The following is an 8,648-nucleotide window of genomic DNA, read 5'->3' as shown; positions in this document are numbered from 1 at the left end:
GCAGCCAACCAAGGTGGTGTCAAAGGTTCATTGAAGCGCAATATTCTGTCTCTCGATTTGCTTTAACCGCCCCTCATTGACTGCGATAAAGCCTGTAATTTGAGCATGCGTGGGAGGCGTTTATGCAAATGCGGTCGCCGGTGGTAAAAGCGAGGACCGAGAGTGGAGCGGTTTGGCTCGCACAGTGAGACTGTAGTTAAGAGGGGCCGAAGTCAACCTGACAGCACATTTAGTTGAACTCCACGGAGAGCGAGATGGAAGCTGAGGAGGACGCCTGACGGTTCGCTGGCAGGAAGCGTCTCCGTCGCTTTAGGATAAAAACCCGTTGAGGCAACTGTTTGGAGCCAAACAAATGACAGGCTGTGCTTAGTCGCTTTGCTTGTCTTTTCTAATTGTCTTGCTCCTTCAATAAGAAAATCCCAGAATGCAGTGGTGTGGTAGGAGGAGGAGGGGGAAAACCCAGCAGGCGGAGGAAACTCTCCCGGTGACATTTTGACGATCGCATGCTGCTCAGATCTTAAACCGGTTCGCGGTGCTCAACAGGAGCGTCGTCCGTCCGCCGGGAGGCATCATTCAGACCCAAAATACAGAGCTCCCTAATGCGCCCCGTGGAACCCGGCCCAGAGGTGAAAAGACTCATCTCATTACAGAGCCAACTCCAAAACCTGTCCTCACTTTTTTATTTTTCCTTCATCCACCTGCTCTCCGCCGAAGCTTCCTGGCTGTCCATTTATAATGAAATGAGTAAAACTTTCAGACAGGCGTGGAGTAAAAGTGCAACTTTTCCATCAAGTAATCTAATCAATCGTCTGATAGGCTGCAGCCGAGGACAGTAAACCCCGAACATACAGCCGCTGTCGTCAAGATCTATGGTGGAAGGAACCCGGTGTCCTCAAAGTGGAGGGGAAACTGATCACTGTGAGCCTGGAAAAAAATGAGATTTTCTCTAAGAATGCCAAATTGAGACTGCACAGAGATACCTCAAGGATTTTCTTAATGAGTGAAATTCCCCTTGTGTTGTAGCTTCTTCCAACTTTCACGAAACTGCATGTAAATAAACAGCTATTTGTGTTTTTTTTTTAAATGTGACACACCGCAGACAATCTTTGGAACAGGCGCTTGTCTTGCAGTTTGAAGTGACAAATCTGGCACTTAAATAGACGAATGTTTTAATATTTCAGCTGAATTATGCGTCCGGGCCACTTTGTCACATGCTGCAGGTGATTTATGGTTGGTGTCCGACCTCGGCTCTCGGTGAGATAACCGCGTATAAATCAGAGGAAAACAGAGGGAAGTGTCTCTGGGGGAATATACAGTTTAATTAAATATGAACACACTAATTTGCTGTTATCTTTATTTGAAGGTTAAATATGTTTTCCAGCACCCATTCTTTTCTTTTTTTTCCCTTCATTTTTATCCTTTTATCATGGGACAGGGCGCAAGAATGGCTCTTTTGATCGTCAAGGTCACAGACCCTAGGGCTCGCCTCAAGACTCGTCTCGGCTGAAAATGATTAGGTATTTGCATTAACTCACACAATGTGTCTGTATCTTCACTGAAAAGCGAATATTTTAAAAACCCTGGCCACGTACAGCTTTCCTGTCCTGCTTCCGGCTGAAACGGAGGTTAAACGCAGGTGAGAATGTCACAGTGACCAACTGGAGCATGGAGGTGATCTCCTGACTTACTATTCATCATTTCACTGCTCACCTAAAAAAGACTCTACGGTTACACTATAGGTTTGAACAGAAGTTATTTATCTCATTAAATATGCATGTGAATATGAAAAACTATCCAGCATCACACCAGATAGTGTTTCCCACGCTGCAGCTGGCTCCAATATCAAAAAGCTGCTTGATGCAATAGTAATGATATATTGTAAACATACATCCATTTACATTCTGCTGATAATTCCTGGCAAAAAAAAAAAAAAAGCGAGACGGAAGATTAAAAGCAGAAACATTTCTGCTTGTGCGCATTAGGAATTGAGTTCATAAGCAGCAAACGCAGCCATTTTGAGGCCAGCGTTGGGAGAATTTGGCAAGTCAGTTTAAACGCTGTACTAAGCCTCGTCTCACGGTACTGTGGGTTAGAATTTACAGTCTCATCCTGGCAGGTGAGTTGGAGGAATATTGGTGCGTACGGTGGCCTAACAGCGACACGATTTTTCTGTGTTGAGTTTGCATGATCTCCCTTTGCCCGAGTAGGGTTTCTCCATGTACTCCAGCTGTCTCCTGACTCCAAAAGAGTTTTAATTTTATATTTGTCTAACTATGATATCTTGTGACCTCTGTTTTTCCTGCCTCTGGGATTCACTGAGCAACAACTGGTTTTGTGTGAAGTGACACAAGTATAACAGTATCTCCATTAGGTCGCTTTTATCTGAAGTAAAACCTGAAGGAAAAGTATAAAACTCATTTTATTCCCACGTTTCATTATTTATGTCTTACATCTGAGATCCGGTTCTCACTGAGTTTCTCTGATCTGTCAAAAAATCATGTTAAAATATTTGTCCGGCAAAGAAGTGTGTTATTTGAAACAAGGGTTGTGAAAAATTACCCTCAATTTTTCTATTTTCACTTTTTACCATTTCTTTATTTGTGTCATGCTTTGTCATTGCTTCTAAATTGTGCAAATCCTGCACAGACAGCCTCTTTGAAACCGTTTCTCATTTTCTCAGGAAGAAACGAGACGTTTTATCAAACATAATCAGTTATGTGTCAACACTAATGGAGAGTTTTACTTGTAAATAATAACATGTGGATTGCTGTTTTAATGAGGTTATTTCCCAGATTTCCTTTCTTGACCAGCGTATCTCAGTACTTCCGCCCCTTTACAAGTTCATCCAGCCACGGCAGGAAGTCAGACATATAGCTGGAGGGAGGAGAGCGAACCCTCTCCTCCACCGATTTTACCTGTCAGGCTGGAATAATGTCCTCAGACCGACGGAGCTGCTTCTCATCCAGTGGTCACACCTGAGGGGAAATGTGTTCAGTCCACTTAACGTCTGCTTGCGCTGAGTGTTCAGTGAAAGCAGCGTAGGAGTCTCTCCGATGTGCCATTCTTACTTTACGCAGAGGAAATAGTGCTGGTCTATTTCTGTTAGATTTATTCTTATGTTGGTTTTTTTTTTTTTTTTTTTTTTTCTTGTGTCTGCTCCTTTTCTCCTTTTCAGTGCAGAAATCTGAAATCCTGAATGTTATGCAAGAGAAAAAAAAAAGCCCTGGCATAATTAGGTAATTTCTAATTAAAAAGCATTGCAGTTTCTCCTCATAAACCCATTCATGCGTAGAAGTTCCCTGTTTGTCTTTCCCTGTTTATTAAACCCATTTGGTTGCAGTGAATTGCAGCATTCTCCAGAGAGGAGCAACTAAATGCGATTTAGTCTGCAAGATAAATACGCCCCACACGCTGCAGTCACATATCATGAGATAGGATTCATTTTTATGCCTCATTATTTTTTTTTTTTTTAAAAAAGACCATTTTTTATTTTTAGAGGAGCATCAAAAGGCAGAATTTGGCTCCTAATCAGCAGAAGCAGACTGCATGATCATCCAGCCTGACGGCTTTTTATCAGCGGGATCATCACATGACTTCAAAGTGCATCACAACGCGGCTCGCAAGGCTTTTTCCTGCACTTAATCAGGCTCCATATTTTAAATCTCATGTACTCTTTAAAGAGAAACTCCAGTGGCTTTAAATGGGAATCTTATCGTTCTTCCTTCCAGTTTTTCCTCTGCTATTAAATAACCCATTAAAATCAAGCTTTCTGACCACTATTTGAGGACAAAAATACATCGAATACCCGAGAGATTTGCCCAAAATGACACTAAATTAGCTTATTTGCTAACTGGTTAGTGTGGGAGTTCTTTACAAAGTAGGGAAAAACAAAGAGAGAAGTCCTGACGGCTCCTGGTGGAGCAGGAGCCATAATATCCTTCACATCAGGGACTCCAGATGATTTCATGATGTGCGTTTTAAAAAGCGAGTGTTAGATCTCGTGAGAGATGTCATAATTTCCAAGTCTGTGTGTGTTTGACCTCTGCTTCTTTTAGATCTTTTCTCTCTGTTAAATCCTTCTTCTTCTTTTTTTTTCCTGAAGCTGCCAGTTTTATCAAAGTGCCAATCCATGAAGCGTTCCCAGTAGATAACAAGCGAACACATGAGTTTGAGCTCGTCATCCGCAGTGCTCGTGATGCAGATAAAACAGGAACATTTCTGAGAAAAGCAGCGTACGTCTTTCCCAGTGCCCGAGGATCTCGCAGTCGGAATTTATTAAAATGGAACCTGTCTGTATTGGCATTCTGGACGTATTTTATCTGCATTTTATCAGTTCTCGTCTAGCAGGAAATCCGATCTCAGTCGGTTTCGTATCGGAGCAGAACAAGCATCCCGCCTGCACTGTGGAGAGCGAGCGGCCACCCCTGACTTATCGGTCGAGAGGCTTTTGTTCCCCCGGCAGACACCTCGTGTCCACTTAACCTTGTGGCCGCGGCGGCGCCGTCTGGTTAAACGGCAGTCTGTAAAAGAGTGAATGTGGCCTGGCGGGATTAATCAAGGCCAATGACACATCTGTAGGTAGGTTCACTGGGAAGAGCGAGCATCAATCACTGTCTGGGGCATCTCTCTCTCTCCCTCTCTCTCTCTACTTCCTTCTCTCTCTCTCTTCCTCTGCTTCTCGTCAGCTGTATCGACCAGCGCTTTGGGCCCTTGGTAATTAAAAGGCATCGATCGGCTTCAGCCGCAAGATGCCGGGATGCGTTCACGGAGCGGCACAGTGAAGCTCTCACAGGGAACAGGTGTACATGTACATGGATGGGCGCGTATGAACAGGCCTCCACTTGTGCTTGCTGTAATTGTTTTTGTAACGCGCTATATTTCTCCGCTGTCTGGATCTCAATTCCACACTCCTTTTTTAAACGCTAGCGTCTCTTTAGATTACACACACCCGTCCTCTTTACTCAGTCAGAGAGCCTTTTATGGCGCATGTTCCTCCACAGCGGTTCGGCTGAACGAGTCATTTGACAGAGCCTGCAGCCCAGGGGCGACTTTCAGCTCGCCATTCTCTTATTTAATGAGCGGCAGGTCAAAAAAAAAAAAACAACATCTGATTGATTCTCTGCATATACAAGAGCCCCGAGACTCTTCCTCCCATTGGACATACAGAGTCCTCACACACACACACACACACACACACACACACACACACACACACACACACACACACACACACACACACACAGGCTCTCTCACTCTCTCTTCTTTTATTCCGTCCCAGTGAACACAGTAAATCTAAGTGCTGCCAGATTGCCAGCATTGCACATTTTTCGACCCCTCGAGTTAGCTCATCAGGCAGGGAGCTTTGCCTGGGCTGAATAAGGACTAACACACTACTATAAATACAAGCCTGACGCTTCACTCCGTCGGTCTGACACACTGACTGACTGACACATTCAAGGCCACACACACACCGTGCTCCTTGATGGGGTTATGGCCGTATGAAAATATGTCTCTAATTTCTGTTTATTCCTGTAGTTTAGATTTGCGCCGGTGCGGTGATATAGTGCGGTGGCCTTTCGTTTGATGTCTGTGACTGAGTTATACTTGTCGGAGCACCCATCTTCCCCTGCCACTGTTCCTCATAAATCCGATGAATTACCCAATGTGCCCCCTCTTTCCTCCATTAACCCTCCCCTCTCCCTTCTTCTCCCCCCTCCTGCTCTACCCTCCTTCCTGAAGGAGTGATCAATTAAGGCCCTGTCCAGCCCTCTGTGCTCGTCAGCACTTTCCCCCCGTCTCCCTCCGCCTCCTCCTCATCCCCCTCGCTGTCATTTTTCTCGTCTTTTTTTGGGTGTCAAACCAAGCCGCTGTCAACACAAGAGAGACGGGAAGCACGTCGCACCAAAGGTGGTAGAAAAGAAAAAGAAGAATCCTTTATTTCCAGGGTGTGAAATGCTCTGTACACATGTGAGTGCTGGGGCGTCAGGACCGTGTGTGCTGGAAGGAGAACATCCTCCTGCAAACCCCCCCCGGCGGGAAGTTTACTTTCTGCCTGCGAGACGACTTGACTTTAAAGGGGAAAAGAGACCAGACAGGAGATGAAGAGAGGTACAGAGCACGTATAAAGAAGTTTTACAGCTGTCTCCACACTCAGTTCACAGTAAGAAAATGCAGATGCGTTGCCACAGGAGGCAGACGTTGTCGGTCAGGAATGTAGAATCATTTTCAATCCCGGTGGATTTGTGTGTGAACGCGAACTTCAATGCTTTTCCTGAACAATCTTTTTTTTTTTTTTCTTGTCATCAGATCCCATCAAAGCCCCAAAACAGCAGCAGCATCCTGATTTGACAAATATATATTAACTTAATGTGACCTGGAACAGCACGTCGGCACTGTTGATGTTTGATGCCGCCACTTTAAAGATCAGCAGCCAATGAAAAGCGTCATGATAGCAGCATTGTCAAGTGAAACGCGTGTGAAAAGGTGAAACGCTGCTGCATTAAACTCTAAAGGGGATTGCGCTGCAACCAGTCAGGGGTATGGAGAGAAATGTAGCCTCAGATCTCAGCAGATCAATGAGCCTCTCATGGCACGGAGGGTGTTCTGTAGTGTGGCTAAGACTTCACATTGTGATGCCACACAGGAAAAACGTGCCTTAAATCCAACATGACTGCAGGAAATAACAAATAAATAAACTGTTCTTATGATGCGGCATATTGACAATATATAGAAATAAAGAGAAATCCTTCAATCTGCTGTTTAGTTTCTGAGGCTTTTCTTCTTTACAGCCAGGCAAACTGAGAGAAACTGCTTCACGTCTCTGTGCACAGTTTGAAGGTTTGTTCAAATATTGAACTCAACTCAGTCTTATCCTTCAAGTTTAAAGTTTGCTCCAGTGTTTTTCTCAAGACCAAAAGCCAGCTGCTAAAATGCAGGGAAACATTTGTTTTTTTTCTTCACTTTTTTATCTTTTTACAAGCGAAGATTGTATGCAACAAATGTATGTGCACTTTATGATCACCAGCTTCTGTTGCTGTTTCCACAATCACAGAAAAATCCTGATGTCAAAATGTCAAAATGATTCCCCTGACGCATCTGTATTGATTATAAATAACTGTGCAGCAGAGTTGTTTTCACATGACAGCTGAAGATGCACAGAGAATAAATGAAACTGCGCAGTGCTGATAGACTGACAGTTGTTGTTCAAAGCTTCACCTGCAGCTCGTTTTTTTTTTTTTTTTTTTTATGCTTCAAGGTTTTTTCGATGACTGATCCTCCTGTAATCTCAGCCGTGTTGAAAATGAAAAAATGACTGCCTCGTTGTTGCTTCCTGTTTCACTACAGTTTTACTCCGCACTAATTGAGATTTCAGACACTTTTGTATCAACAGAAACCAGAATAAAGTCACACAGCTGTAACATGTGCACGGTGGCAGTAAGTCGTGTCGCGTTTTGGGACAGATTCTGAAACTGCATATATTTCCCCTCCTGGTGAAGAGGACTGCTGCATGTAGTGCAAAGATAACAGCCTCCAACATAAAGAGAATAATTTAATATACACCTCTTTCAAGTACAAAGAGAGAAGTTTGGAAGATAATCTGACTTTATTCTTCTATTAATTAGTAACTGAACTCTTGTGAGTCCAGACGGCCACGAGCAGCTAACGGGCCGAAGTGAGTTTTCACACTTTCAAACTGCACACAGAGAAAAGAGGCATTTATTTGTTGCTTAAAGTTCCGTCCGCCCGCACTGAAACTAATTTACGACGCACTTTGTTTAGCAGCGGTTTCTCCCAGATGAACTCTGGCTGAAGGTCGCAGCGCAAGCCTAAATCCTCAAACCACCCCTTCATCTGCTCGAGTCAATTTCATGGAATTAAAATCTCATTCGCGTGGCGACGGGACATGAAATCGCTCACGAAACTGGAAACCACTCCAGGGATCTGACACAGATATGATGGGATGTTTTCGTCACCGTATTAACTTCAGCGTCGTAAAACGCGATCATCTCTCATTTCTGTCGCTCACATTCCTTTAAACGCCTCCTCCCGACGTCGACCTGCGTTATCAAACCCAGTGTGTGTTTCATTGGTGTATGATGACCTGTCAGATCCGGTTACCGCTTCGTGAGTTATCGCCGTTCCACCGAGCAGCTGCTGGTCACCGCATCGCTGGCGACCGGGCAGATCGGCTGGGGAGTCGTATAAGCGCCGCACGCCACACACACACACACACACACACACACACACACACACACACTGCTGAGGAGCTTTTGATCTCCGCTGATTGTTGCAGATTGGCAATCGTCTCACAGAGATAAGGCCTTGGAAATTTAAAGTGGCTCGCGATTGGAGAAGGAACTTCATCTTTTAAAAGCTTATTAGTCTCACAGATTATCCGAGGTCTTTCAATTTGACGGTCAGTAGATGGATGCGATTGAATAATAGATGAGGTCCTCGTCTGCTCCTCTGTGCCGCGGCGCTCTTGATCTTTGGTCCAGTTTTGTACATCCAAGCATCAGGCCGCTTAGCACAGTAAACTCTCCCAGTGCCGCCGGGGATGGAGGCTCGTTCCTTGATGACCGTTCCCTTTTTTGTTGTCTATCCTTGTGAAAGTCCCGCTCTCCTCTGCTCACCCGCTCGTCCTCACA

Source organism: Salarias fasciatus, chromosome 22 (genome assembly GCF_902148845.1).
Source record: "Salarias fasciatus chromosome 22, fSalaFa1.1, whole genome shotgun sequence".
In the NCBI taxonomy this organism is placed as follows: domain Eukaryota; kingdom Metazoa; phylum Chordata; class Actinopteri; order Blenniiformes; family Blenniidae; genus Salarias; species Salarias fasciatus.
Note: the sequence above shows the minus strand (reverse complement) of the source record.